The sequence below is a fragment of the Erinaceus europaeus genome, chromosome X (assembly GCF_950295315.1).
Source record: "Erinaceus europaeus chromosome X, mEriEur2.1, whole genome shotgun sequence".
Classification (NCBI taxonomy): domain Eukaryota; kingdom Metazoa; phylum Chordata; class Mammalia; order Eulipotyphla; family Erinaceidae; genus Erinaceus; species Erinaceus europaeus.
The window spans coordinates 84,772,624-84,788,463 of NC_080185.1; positions in this window are offsets into that span (position 1 = coordinate 84,772,624).

The window sequence follows — 15,840 nt, forward strand, 5'->3', positions numbered from 1 at the left end:
TCATCCAAAGAAACTGGAATTCACATTCTACTCAAGTCCTCATGGGTCATTCTCAAGGATAGACCATATATTAGGCCACCAAGACAGCATCAGCAAATTCAAGACCATTGAAATAATCCCAAGCATCTTCTCAGACCACAGTGGAATTAAACTAACACTTAACAATCAACAAAATATTAGTAATAGTCCGCAAACTGGAAGCTCAAAAGTATACTGCTTAACAACTACTGGGTCAAAGAGGAACTAAAGGAAGAAATCAAAATGTTTTGAGAGTCAATTAAAATGAAGACACAAGCTATCAAAATATTTGGGACACAGCTAAGGCAGTACTGAGAAGGAAGTTTATAGCCATACAAGCACACATTAGGAAACAAGAAAAAGCTCAAACAGCCTGATTGCACATCTTAAAGGCCTAAAATAAGAACAAAGGAACCCTAAAGCAACCAGAAGGACAGAAATCACTAAAGTTAGGGCAGAAATAAATGACATTGAAAATAAGAAAACCATACAAAAGATCAATGAAAGTAAATGTTGGCGTGCCGGGCTAGTGTGGGGGTGCCTCTTCCTAGGTGTGTACTCTGGGCTTGAGAGAACGCAACCGGAGCCAGCCTGGTCTGCTACTCCCTTAGTGATGCGAGGGAGATGACTCATGAACCAAGCTCATGGTGAGGCAATGCAAAATCTTTATTGATCCGAGAGCCAAGGCTTTTAAAGGGCAGACCCAGAAGTGGCAAGTCAGAAACAGAAATGGCTAGGAAAGGGACTGAGAAAGGCAAAAGGGGCTGGGAAGATAGAGGCTTCCTTAGCAATTGTTGCGAGGGTTTAACTAGTAGGATTAATACTACCCTGCAGGCAGGGAGGGTCTTGAGGGTAGAAAGAAGATAGATCAAAGGAATGGAATGGGTGGGATCTTTCAGGCAAAACAATGATTATGTAGATAGGCCATAGTATCAGTATTACAGGATACTTTGTGAGCCCTGCTGAGCTCAACCACATGCTCACAATTTCCGGACATCTCCCACTTTCTTTTTATCTAATGGCCATAGTATCAGGAATGCAGGGTGCTTTGTGAGTCAGGGAGTCTGATAAGATGGGGCACACCTTTGGGGTTACTCCTGTCCCTCCTTGCTCAATCTCTCAGTAGAGAATGACTGACAGGATAGACGCAATCCTCAGGTCAAGCCCTGTCAGGCTGTACCACATCCTCACAATTTCCTGACATTGGTTCTTCGAAAGAGTGAACAAAATCGACAAGCCTTTAGCCAGACTCACAAGACAAAAAAAGGAAGACCCAGATAAATCGAATCATAAATGGAAGAGGAGATATCACAACAGACACTGCAGAAATTAATCATATCATGCAAGGCTTCTATGAACAACTGTATGCCACCAAGTTAGAGAACCTGGAAGAAATGGCCGATTTCCTAGATACCTATGAACTTCCAAAACTAAGTAAAGAGGAAGAAGAATGAAACTGAACCACTATATTTCACCAAATACAAAAGTAAATTCCAAGTGAATCAAGGACTTGGATGTTAGATCAGAAACTATCAGATACTTAGAGGAAAATATTGGCAGAATTCTTGTCCTCATAAATTTTAAAAACATCTTCAATGAAACGAATCCAACTACAAAGAAGACTAAGGCAAGTATAAACCCATAGGACTACATCAAATTAAAAAGCTTCTGCACAGCAAAAGAAACCACTACTAAACCAAGAGACCCCTCACAGAATGGGAGAAGATCTTTACATAGCATACATCAGAAAAGAGGCTAATAAACAAAATAAATAAAGATCTTGCCAAAATCAACAACAAGAAAACAAATAACCCCATCCAAAAATGGGAGAGGACATGGACAGAATATTCACCACAGAAGAGATCCAAAAGGCCTAAAAACACATGAACAAGTCTTTGATTGTCAGAGAAATGCAAATAAAGACAACAATGAAATACCACTTCAGTCCTGTGAGAACATCATACATCAGAAAAGGTAACAGCAGAAAATGCTGGAGAGGTTGTGGGATCAAAGGATCCCTCCTGAACTGCTGGTGGGAATATCAATTGGTCCAACCTCTATGGAGGACAGTCTGGAGAACTCTCAGAATTCTAGAAATGGATCTACCCTATGATCCCACAATTCCTCTCCTGGAGATATATCCTAAGGAACCCAACACATCTATCCAAAAAGATCTGTGTACACATGTTCTTAGCAGCACAATTTGTAGTAGCCAAAACCTGGAAGCAATTCAGGTGTCCAACAACAGATGAGTGGCTGAGCAAGTTGTGGTATATATACACAATGGAATACTACTCAGCTATAAAGAATGGTGACTTCACCACTTCAGCCGATCTTGGATGGACCTTGAAAAATTCTATATGGAAAACTGGGGAATGTTATGCATGTACAAACTATTGTATTTACTGTCGAGTGTATAACATTAATTCCCCAATAAAGAAATAAAAAAATATATGCTTTTCAGGTGCACATGTTACACAGTGCAAGAACAGGTCTCCACCTGCATGAAGAAAGCTTCACAAGTGGTGAAAGAGTACTTCAGATGTCTGTCTTTCCCTCTCTATCTACTCCTCCCCTCTCAAGCTCTCTATGTCTATACCCAATAAATAAGTAAAAAAAAAATTAGAAGAAAAAAATTTATTTTCATTTTTTTGGGTATGCAACTAGGACTGAAATTACTAGAATCACTGGATCTCTCCTATACCATAGTTCCCTTCACTTCTGATGACAACTATTCATTTCTCAGAATCTATAGCTAAAATTTATTTTACTTTCTTTTCTCATAGGCTTTACCTTCCACATATGAGTAAAATAATATGGCACTGGTTTTTGTCTGAGTAATCTCATTTAATATAATTCCCTCAATGTCCATCCATGCTGTCACGAATAGCAGAATTTCATATTTACCAAAAAATATTTTGTACTACTCAGAATAAATATAAAAGCATAAAGTCTATCTACCTAGCTTTCAAGAACCATAGAATTCTCCAGTCTTAAAATAAATTGAGATGTGCAATCCTGCTGACCTCCTACTGTTGATGAGTATTTATAAGCTGGATTTGAGAATGGCAATGTCCTATTGATTTCTCTGAACATGAAAGTTTACAGTTAATTGAAAACATTAGATAAGTGTTTTGAAGTTATTTTCCAGCTAACCTTAAAATTTAATTGAAGCATGGAATTGCAATCATATTTTTTCTAATGTAAACTGGATCAATATTTCAGACTGCATTTATAGGAACACAGGAAATTATGAAAACTGAATTTAACTCAAAGGGTACAGAAAAGCTGTTTTTTCTCCTGACATAGCATCCTCACCTAGCAAAGAGAGTCTTAGGAGTTACATGTAGTTAGGCTTATGCATTTCTCCTAGCTTTCATGAAAATAAAGGTTAAAACTGATTGCCATTTTTTAAAATTTCTTTATTGGGGAATTAATGTTTTACATTCAACATTAAATACACTAGTTTGTACATGCATAACCTTTCCCAGTTTTCCATATAACAATACATTACCCACTAGGTCTTCTGTCATCCTTTTTGGATCTGTATTCTCCCCCCACCCACCCCAGAGTCTTTTACTTTGGTCATCCTTTTTGGCCCTGTATTCTGCACCCACCCACCCCAGACTTTTACTTTAGTTCAGTACACCAATTCCAGTTTAGGTTCTACTTGTGTTTTCTCTTCTGATCTTGTTTTTCAACTTCTGCTTGAGAGTAAGATCATACCATATTCATTCTTCTGTTTCTGACTTATTTCACTTATCATGAATTTTTCAAGGTCCATCCAAGATTGACTGAAAACGGTGAAGTCACCATTTTTTTAGAGCTGAGTAGTATTCTGCTGTGTATATATACCACAACTTGCTCAGCCACTCATCTGTTGTTGCACACCTGGGTTTCTTCAAGGTTTTGGCTACTACAAATTGTGGTGCTAAGAACAAATGTGTACACAGATCTTTTTGGATGGGTGTGTTGGGTTCCTTATGATATATCTCCAGGAGAAAAATTGTGGGATCATAGGGTAGATCAATTTCTAGGCTTCTGAGAGTTTTCCAGACTGTTATCCACAGAGGTTGGACTTGATTGCCATTTTGAATATCATTCTAGGGGTCCAGACAGAGGCACACTTGGTTAAGGGCACACATTACTGTGTGCGAGGACCCAGGTTCAAGTCCCTGGTCCCCACCTGTTGGGGGAAAGTTTCACAAGTGGTGAAACAATGCTGCAGCTGTCTCTCTGTCTTTCTCTCTCTCCCCCTATATTCTCAATTTCTCTCTGTTCCTACCCAATAATAAATAAATAAAAATATTATAAAAAAGAAAATCACTTCATAATTCATGATAGATATTTTCTTCCATATTCTTATTAAATTTACTTTAAACATATTAAATTATTAACTTATTTATATTGAGAAAATGTTTTATAAGGCTTTTGTTATTCTAAGGGTACTTGCATATTTGACATACAACTATAAAATACATGGATGAAATCATAGGTGGAACCCTTAAGAACCTTAGCATCAAAGACATATGTTGAGACTTAACCGCTTAGACAAGGGAAACTAAAGAAATAATAAATATGGAGTCAGGCGGTGGTGCAGCGGGTTAAGCCACATGGTGCAAAGCACAAGGACTGGCGTAAGGATCCCGGTTGGAGCCCCTGGCTCCTCACCTACGGGGGAGTTGCTTCACAGGCGGTGAAGCAGGTCTGCAAGTGTCTGTCTTTCTCTTCCCCTTCTTTGTCTTCCACTCCTCTCTCCATTTCTCTCTGTCCTATCCAACGATGACAACATCAATAACAACAATAATAGCTACTATAATAAAACAACAAGGGCAACAAAAGGGAATAAATAAATATTTTTAAAAAGAAAGAAATAAGGGAGTTCCAGGAAGATGGCGGACTGAGAAGCTTCTAGCAGCGTGAGCTCTGATCACATCTTCTAGAAACGGTAGGATTTTCTGCCTTTAGCAGGCCAGTCAATAAGGGGTCCCAGTGGTGACACCAAGGAGGTAACTATAATTTAATTTGGGTTAAGAATTAGAGTAAAGGTGGCATGGACTAGCGGGCGGGCTGCTCCAGACTTCCCAGGAGGTGGCGGGCAAGGCGGGTGCGCAGGGCACTGTCCTCCGCCTGGGAAGGAAGCTCCTCCACCGGTTGCAGAGTGCTGCTGGGTGGCTGGCAGAGGACCCGGAGGGAGCACTATAGCTGCGGGGCTTTCTCTTGGGAGTCTCCAGGGACGACTGCAACCCTGAGGGCAGATCCAAAGACTTCCTGAATATAGCTCTCATTGGATCAAAGGACTTGGAGCTAGTTTTCATTTTCGAGAAATCCTTTAAAAAAGTCTGGAGGGGGGGTTTCCCGGAAGATGGCGGACTGAAAAGCTGCTAGCCGCTGAGCTCTGAACACATCTCCTGGAAACAGTAGGATTTTCTGCCTTTAGCAGGCCAGCCAATAAGGGGTCCTAGTGGTGATACCAAGGAAATGACTATAACTTAATTTGGGTTAAGAATTAGAGTAGGGGAAAAAATTCTTTTTTCTTCCTTTTAATTTTCAAGCATACCTCCTTCCCCCCACCATAAGCAGTCCCTGGGGACCAGCTTCTAGCAGGATACCCCACACCACCAAACAGGGTGCTTTTTTGAATTCACTGATATACATTTGGGAATTTCCTTGCACTGCTCTTTAATTACAACTCTTTTTCTTATCTTCTCCCTTTTCCTCTCTTGTCTCTCTCTCTCTCTTTTTTAATCTTGTCATACACTTCTTCCTTCTTCTTTGCCTTTCTGAATTAGTGAATTATTTTGGGGAAGAAATCTGACTCAGAGTGGACTCTCTATGTGTGTATCTCTGCTCTTGTTCCCTTTCCCCTCTTGTTACCCCTAGAATATACAGTGGATAGTAGATTTGCATAACTACTATTTCCCCCAAGGAAAATACTGATTATCTTGAGGCAATTAGAGAACTGAAAGCTGAAATAGCTGTAATGAAGAAAGAAGCTGAGGCAAGGGAAAGCAGACTAACAGAAGCAGAAAACAAAATTAGTCAGACAGAGGATGAGTTAGAGAAAACAAAGAAAGAGGTGAAAGAGCTTAAAAAGAGATTGAGAGACACTGAAAACAACAACAGAGACATATGGGATGATCTCAAAAGAAGTAACATTCGTATAATTGGCCTGCCAGAGGAAGAAAGAGAGGAAGGGGAAGCAAACATTCTAGAGGAAATAATAGAAGAAAACTTCCCAAACCTGAATAACAGAAAGGACATCAAGATTCAAGAGGCCCAGAGAGTACTAAACAGAATCAACCCAGACCTGAAGACACCAAGACACATCATAGTCACAATGAGAAGAAGTAAGGATAAAGAAAGGATCCTAAAGGCTGCAAGAGAGAAACAAAAAGTCACATACAAGGGAAAACCCATAAGATTATCTGCAGACTTCTCCACTCAAACTCTAAAAGCCAGAAGGGAGTGGCAAGATATTTATCGAGCCCTGAATGAAAAAGGGTTTCAACCAAGGATAATATATCCTGCTAGACTTTCATTCAAACTAGATGGAGGGATCAAAACCTTCTTAGATAAACAACAGTTAAAGGAGGCAACCATCACCAAGCCAGCCCTGAAAGAGGTAATAAAAGACCTCTTATAAACAAGAACATCAATATAATACTTGCAATATATCAGAGCAAACTATTTTTTTAGAACAATGGCACTACAATACATTAAACCCATAATATCAATAAATGTCAATGGCTTAAACTCACCCATCAAAAGGCACAGGGTGGGGGGATGGATCAGAAAACATAACCCAACCATATGCTGTTTGCAAGAATCCCATCTGTCACAACAAGATAAACACAGACTTAAAGTGAAAGGATGGAAAACTATCATACAGGCTAACGGACCACAAAAAAGGGCAGGAACAGCCATTCTTATCTCAGACATGATAGATTTTAAATTAAGTAAAGTAATAAAAGATAGGCAAGGACATTACATAATGATTAGAGGATCAATCAGCCAAGAAGACTTAACAATTATTAAGATCTATGCACCCAACGAGGGACCATCTAAATACATTAAGCATCTACTGAAAGAATTTCAAAAATACATCAATAGTAATACAATAATAGTGGGAGACTTCAATACCCCACTCTCACACTTAGACAGATCAACAAAGCAGAGAACCAATAAAGATACAAGAGAATTGAATGAAGAGATTGACAGACTAGACCTCGTGGACATTTTCAGAGTCCTTCACCCCAAAAAACTATAATGCACCTTCTTTGACAAAATCCAACACCCATTCATGCTCAAAACTCTACAAAAATGGGAATAGATCGTAAATTCCTCAAGATAGTGGAGTCTATATATAGCAAACCTACAGCCAACATCATACTCAATGGACAGAAGCTGAAAGCATTCCCCCTCAGATCGGGGACTAGACAGGGCTGTCCACTGTCACCGTTACTCTTCAACATAGTATTGGAAGTTCTTGCCATAGCAATCAGGCAAGAGAAAGAAATCAAAGGAATACAGATTGGAAGGGAAGAAGTCAAGCTCTCACTATTTGCAGATGATATGATAGTATACATAGAAAGACCTAAAGAATCCAGTAGAAAATTACTGGAAGTTATTAGGCAATATAGCAAGGTATCAGGCTACAAAATCACTATACAAAAATCAGTGGCATATCTTTATGAAAACACTAAATCTGAAGAAGAAGACAACCAGAAATCACTCCCATTTACTGTTTTAGCAAAATCAATCAAATACCTAGGAATACAGTTCAATCAAATACCTAGGAATACAGTTGACCAAAGAAGTGAAAGACTTGTATGCTGAAAACTATGAGTCGCTACTCAAGGAAATAGAAACTGATACCAAGAAATGGAAAGATATCCCATGCTCATGGATTGGAAGAATAAATATCATCAAAATGAATATTCTCCCCAGAGCCATATACAAATTTAATGCAATACCCATCAAAGTTCCACCAAGCTTCTTTAAGAGAATAGAACAAATTCTACAATCATTTATCTGGAACCTGAAAACACCTAGAATTGCCAAAACCATCTTAAGGAAAAGAAACAGAAATGGAGGCATCACACTCCCAGACCTTAAACTATATTATAAAGCCATCATCATCAAAACAGCATGGTACTGGAACAAAAATAGGCACACAGACCAGTGGAACAGAATTGAAAGCCCAGAAGTAAATCCCAACACCTATGGGCATCTAATCTTTGATAAGGGGGCCCAAAGGATTAAATGGAAAAAGGAGGCTCTCTTCAAGAAATGGTGCTGGGAAAACTGGGTTGAAACATGCAGAAGAATGAAATTGAACCACTTTATCTCACCAGAAACAAAAATCAACTCCAAATGGATCAAAGACCTAGATGTAAGACCAGAAACAATCAAATACTTAGAGGAAAACATTGGTAAAACATTTTCCCACCTACACCTCAAGGACATCTTTGATGAATCAAACCCAATTGCAAGGAAGACTAAAGCAGAAACAAACCAATGGGACTACATCAAATTGAAAAGCTTCTGCACATCCAAAGAAACTATTAAACAAACAGAGAGACCCCTCACAGAATGGGAGAAGATCTTCACATGCCAGACATCAGACAAGAAACTAATCACCAAAATATATAAAGAGCTCAGCAAACTTAGCACCAAAAAAGCAAATGACCTCATCCAAAAATGGGCAGAGGATATGAACAAAACATTCACCTCAGAGGAGATCCAAAAGGCTAACAAACATATGAAAAACAGCTCTAGGTCACTGATTGTCAGAGAAATGCAAATTAAGACAACACTAAGATACCACCTCACTCCTGTAAGAATGGCATACATCTAAAAGGACAGCAGCAGCAAATGCTGGAGAGGATGTGGGGACAGAGGAACCCTTTTACATTGCTGGTGGGAATATAAATTGGTACAGCCTCTGTGAAGAGCAGTCTGGAAAACTCTCAGAAGGCTAGACATGGACTTTCCATATGATCCAGTAATTCCTCTCCTGGGCTTATACCCCAAGGACTCCATAACACCCAACCAAAAAGAGGTGTGTTCATAGCAGCACAATTCATAATAGCTAAAACCTGGAAGCAACCCAGGTGCCCAACAACAGATGAGTGGCTGAGAAAGCTGTGGTATATATACACAATGGAATACTATGCAGCTATCAAGAACAATGAACCCACCTTCTCTGACCCATCTTGGACAGAGCTAGAAGGAATTATGTTAAGTGAATTAAGTCAGAAAGATAAAGATGAGTATGGGATGATCCCACTCATCAACAGAAGTTGACTAAGAATATCTGAAAGGGAAACTAAAAGCAGGACCGGATCAAATTGTAAGTAGGGCACCAAAGTAAAAACCCAGTGGTGAGGGGTAGACATGCAGCTTTCTGGCCTAGTGGGGGGTGGGAGTGGGCAGGAGGGATGGGTCACAATCTTTTGGTGGTAGGTTGGTGTTTATGTACACTCCTAGCAAAATGTAGACATATAAATCAGTAGTTAAATAATATGAGAGGGGGAAAATCAATTGTATGTCTCAAAGTTTCTCAAAAGACAAACTGAATCTTTTTAATATACAGGCTGTGTATTTGATATGCGGACTCTCTCAAAAGCCTACACCAAGTAGATTAGAAGCATCCAATAGCACAACTATATACAAGATACTGGATACTGTACAGCAAACCATAACAAAAGGACTTTTCAAAGTTAACCCAATTAACAAATAATGTTATGATAACATTAACTATCGATTGTCTTTTTGAACCCTAAGACAGCAGGAACCTCACATCTCCACTATAGAGCCCCTACTTCCCCCAGTTCTGGAACCCTTGGATAGGGCCCACTTTCCCGTATGCCTCTCCCAATCCATATAAAATAATATTGCATCCACCGATCACAACCTAACCAATGCAACGATTGCCACCTCAACATGCTTCACCTCAGACTATGTCCAGAGACTTCACGTGTGGAATGACAACCCCTCAGCTTCATTACTCAGGTGAGACCTTTCCTTTTATAGTACACTCTAATTTCATCTCAGGTAGTTCACTTTCTAACAAAGTCCCATAACCTAGATATACACCAGTTTCTGTGAGAGAGAGCTTATGTGCACACGTATCCATAAACTACTGCAAAATATATACCTGAAAGCAGAAGTACACTAGAGTTTGCAGTGAGTACCTCCCTAACACTTCCTCTCCACTATTCCAAGCTTGGGATCCATGATTGCTCAACAAATTGTTTGGCTTCATATGTTAACTCTTTTCAATCACCAGGTTCCAGATGCCACCAGGATGCCGGCTAGGATTCCCTGGATTGAAGATCCCACCAATGTGTCCTGGAGCTCAGCTTCCCCAGAGACACACCTTACTAGGGAAAGAGAGGCAGACTGGGAGTATGGACCGACCAGTCAACGGCCATGTTCAGTGGGGAAGCAATTACAGAAGCCAGACCTTCTACCTTCTGCAACCCTCAACGACCCTGGGTCCATGCTCCCAGAGGGATAGAGAATGGGAAAGCTATCATGGGAGGGTGTGGGTTATGGAGATTGGGTGGTGGGAATTTTGTGGAGCTGTACCCCTCCTACCTTATGTTTTTGTTCATTAATCCTTTCTTAAATAAAAAAAAATTTTAAAAAAGAAAGAAATAATAAGTAAATGGTACTACATCAGATTAAGAAAATTTCTAAACATCAAAAGAAACTTTCACAAAGATATAAAGTCGCTAGAGAGGCCAGGAGGTGGCACACATGGTTAAGTGTATACACTACAGTGCTCAAGGACCTGGATTCAAGCCCCTGCAGAGGTAAAGTTTCACAAGTGGTGAAGCAGGGATGCAGGTGTCTCTCTGCCTCTCTCCCTCTCTATATCCCCCTCTGCTGGGCTAGCTTCATGGGTGGGAGAGAGAGACGACCAGGGACTCATGGCTGAGTGGTACGCAGTTCAGTCTTTATTCATGTAGAAAGCAGCACAATCTAAGCTATCTCTAATCACAATCCTGTCCTTATATATCCTGAGGCAGGAGTGTCATGTCCGAAAAGGATGCACGTAGGATAGGGGGTGGGGAGAAGGAAAAAGCGTGCAAAACAGTGAGGATTAAACTAATGTCCTGGAGGCAGGGTGGTGCTTAGTTAACAGTGGTTATGTAAATAAAATACAGTCTTAAGCAGGGGGGATTAAACCAATGAAACAGAAGGGGTCTTAGAAGCAGAATTTAGAAGAAGACCAACATTTCTCCATTTCTTTTTAACTAATGGCCATAGTATCAGGAGTGTGGGATGAATAGAAACCTATATCATACAGGCAATTTCAAAAGAACTGGCAGAAGACATGGAGGAACAAGTAAGAGAGCAGCAAGAACCAGTGTGATGCCAAGGGTAGGCCTGAGGGGACATTTTCTGCCTCAAAGGGCAAGGCCTATCAGGTGAAAGGGCGTATCCTACCTCTGGGGGCATCTCTTGCCTCAAAGGACGTTTCCTGCCTCTGTGGGCATCTCTTGCCTCTGGGGGCATTTCCTGTCTCAAAGGGCATTTCCTGCCTCTGTGAATATAGCCTGCAGGAGAGGGAGAAATGGCCGATAGAGTCTCCAAGGTTGCTGTCTGTGAAGTCCATGGACTGCTGCGGTCAGTCTTTGAGAAACCCAGTAGAGTAAGGGGAAACTGCTGTAAAGTTGTGTAAAGTGTCCAAGAGGTGTACCAGTAAGTCTGATAGACGTGCCAGTCCAAAGCAGATGACTACGGAAGAAATGCCAGGGGATGAAACGCTGCACTTCTGTCTCAATGGGGAAGGTCAACCACTGGAATTCCACTTTTCTGTAGAGAGTGAGCTTTGGAGTCTGTGAATCGGTTTCTTCAGGTCATGCCAGGTCACATCATTGGTTTTTTGGGGGGCTGCTGTAGTCACGCCATCTTGTGGCCAATGTCAGAGAACAGGGGTCCAAATGGGGGTTCCATTTGAGCAGATGCTTTTTCATGTGAAGATGTCAGCTGTAATTCACTTACTTGTGAAACAAAACTTTTTAACGTTGTTTAAACAACATAAGCTCAATAGAAGAACCATGGTTAGAAGCCTCAAGCATGAGAATCACTAGCATAACCATTATGCTATCTACCCCGCCCATATTCATACAGTTTTCAGGATTAAACATTTCACATTTATGCCAAGACGTAAAAAAAAAAAATCAAAAGAGAAAAAAACAATTTTTGGATTGTTCCTGGATGTCTCTAGAAATCATGGCTGCTTCCAGAATTTTTTAAGTCAATGTCATACAAAAATTCAGTCATTCAAATCACTCTCTTATGAAACACAACTGAAAATAGATAGCAAACTTAAGATATTCAGAAAGAACAATGAGGGGGGAATCGAGAGAAAAGCAGTAGGGAGTTTTTGCTTCTTTCACCTTGAACCAGATTATCCAGATCTCACCATGTAGCATCATGACTCCCCGGAGGGTGTCCTAGTCCAAAAAACTCCTCGAAATTCCATTTAGGGTGCTTCTGATGGTTCCTATGCCAGTCCCTGTTCAGGTGCCATTATGCCGGGCTAGCTTCACGGGCGGGAGAGAGAGACAACCAGGGACTCATGGCTGAGTGGTACACAGTTCAGTCTTTATTCATGTAGAACGCAGCACAATCTAAGCTATCTCTAATCACAATCCTTTCCTTATATATCCTGAGGCAGGAGTGTCACGTCCGAAGAGGATGTATGTAGGATAGGGGGTGGGGAGAAGGAAAAAGCGTGTAAAACAGTGAGGATTAAACCAATGTCCTGGAGGCAGGGTGGTGCATAGTTAACAGTGGTTATGTAACTAGAATACAGTGTTAAGCAGGGGGGATTAAACCAATGAAACAGAAGGGGTCTTAGAAGCAGAATTTAGAAGAAGACCAACACCCCTCATCTCTCGATTTTCTCTTTGTCTCTAATAATAAATAAAAAATTAAAACAAAGAAAGTCAGCAAAGAAACTGGGAGATATTTGCATTATTACACATCTAACAAGGAATCAATACAAAAATTTATGAAGAAATTATACAGTTCAACAACAGAATAATAAGCAACCTAGTTTTAAAGAAAAGTTGGCAAAAGATCTGAATAGAGGGTTCTCTAAAAAACATTCAGATGGCCCACAGAATAAGAAGAAATACTCTATATCATTTAGCAATAGGAAAATGCATTAAAATGCAAAATTAAAACCTCAGTGAGATACTACCTCACACCTCTGAGGCTGGTTTCATCAACAAATCAAGAAGTGGCAGGTGTTGGTGAGGATGTGGAGAAAGATGAATCCTAGTACACTGCTTGTGAAGATACAAACTGGTGTGGTCCCTATGGAAAATGGTCTTGAGAGTCCTAAAACAAATAAAAATGGAAATATCTTATAATCTAGAAGTAGCATATTTGGGCATATACCCAAAGAGCATTAATACACTATTGGAAAGGTTATATGGGGCCAGGTAGTGGTACACCTGGTTGAATGCACATGAACTGGAGCTCAAGCCCCTGGACCCCACCTACAGGAGGAAAGCTTTGCAAGTGGTGAAGCAGAACTTCAGGTGTCTCTCTGTCTCTCTCCCTCTATCTCCCCACTCTCCTCTCAATTTTTCTGTCTCTACTCAAATAAGTAAATAATAAAATAAAATATATTTTAAAATGTATTTATTCCCCTTTGTTGTCCTTGTTTTATTGTTGTAGTTATTATTGTTGTTGTTATTGATGTCATTGTTGTTGGATAGGACAGAGAGAAATGGAGATAAGAAGGGAAAACAGAGGCGGGGAGAGAAAGATAGACACCTGCAGACCTGCTTCACCACTTGTGAAGCGACTCCCCTGCAGGTGGGGAGCCAGGGACTCCAGCCAGGATCCTCCGTGGGTCCATGTGCTTTGCACCACATGTGCTTAACCAGCTACACTACTGCATGACTCCAAAAATACACCATTTAAAAAAAGGATATATGCACCCGTGTTTATAATTTAACTATTTACAATAGCCATAATATAGAAGCAGCCTAAATTTATATCCAAATGATTCCAGAGTATCATTTGGAACAAAATGGATAGAAATAGATGTAGTTATATTAAGTGAAATAAGTAAAAAATAAATAAATAAAAGTGAAGGAAGACTACCTCTCCTTAAAGTTCTCCATCTACTCTGTTTTTACCCTGGAGTTCCTGGTTACGCTGCAGTAAACCAAAGAAATTTTAACAAAAACTAAGAACAATGGAATTATCACAGTCCCAGAATTATTTCTTCACACTTCCTGAACAAAAACTATAATACAAAGCAAGAGTAATTAAAGTTATGGTATTAGAATTAAAATAGTCACATAGACCAATGATATTACTATTCTATTAAATAGAGACTTCAGAAAAAAATCCCACACTTGCATTAACATATATTATATGACAAAGTTGCTAAGACTATACAATGAGGATGAGAAAGTCTCTTCAGAAATGGTATAGGGATATTTGTAAAATATTAGGTAGATATTTGTGGAAAAAATGAAACTAGAACATATTTTAACATCACACAAAATTAAATTAAGTCTTGGACATATATATATATATATATATATATGTCAAAACATTCAACATTAACATCAAGAGGTAATTGGAAACTTAGCTGCATTGGGAAGGAAAACTTAGGCAAAAATAAACAGTACTATATCAAATTAAAAGTTTTTTTATTTATAAAAAGGAAACACTGACAAAACCATAGGATAAGAGGGATACAACTCCACACAATTCCCACCACCAGAACTCCGTATCTCATCCCCTTCCTTGATAGCTTTCCTATTATTAAACCCTCTGGGAGTATGGACCCAAGGTCATTATGGGGTGCAGAAGGTGGAAGGTCTGGCTTCTGTAATTGCTTCCCCATTGAACATGGGCACTAACAGTTCTATCCATACTCCCAGCCTGCCTCTCTCTTTCCCTAGTGGGGAGGGGTTCTGAGGAATCAGAGCTCCAGGACACATTGGTGGGGTTGTCAGTCCAGGGAAGTCTGGTTGGCATCATGTTAGCATCTGGAACCTGGTGGCTGAAAAGAGAGTTAACATAGATAACCAAACAAATTGTTGATTAATCATGAACCTAAAGGCTGGAAAATTGCAGATGAAGAGTTGGGAGGGGGGTCTCCATTTTGTAGATAGCTAGTAAGCATATTTTAGTTATATTCCAAAGGGCCTGTGACTACACTAGGTTTTTTTTCTTTCCCTGAGCCTGGAATCTGATATGCAGGTGGATCCAAATTATTGTCGGAGGGAGATGATGTCATGGCTGGAAAAAAGACCAGAAAGCTGGATTGGGGAAAAGAGTAGCTCCCAAATATGGGAAAAGTGTATAAATATTGTTGACTGTAAACCTCATTGATTTGATCTGATCTGGGGTCCATATTCAGCTTAGGAGCCTATGTGACCTCTGCATCCCCGTAGATCTGAGCTCACATTCTGTGGTCATGAGTAGGAACGTTCCAAGCTGCCCCAATCAGGACCCATCTTCCTCAAGTGGAGCATAGAGTATGTTGTCAAGCCTCCATTCAGAGAATGGAACATTCTCTACCCTTGTTGATTCAAGTTGAGGGCAAGGTCCTATGGGGGCTCATAAAGGGGTCTATTTTGTTGTTCCTGATAGAGATGACCGGTAAGAATGCAAAGAGGGATTTATTAGAGGTCTAGGCCTATCATGTCTGTTTGGGAATCTCAGGACTCCCCGAATAGGGATCCAGCTTATAAGGTGGCCTGATAGTGACTAAGAGTCATCGTTACAGTATGCCAGTCTTTTGCCCTTATTCAGTTTTGCAGTCCTTGC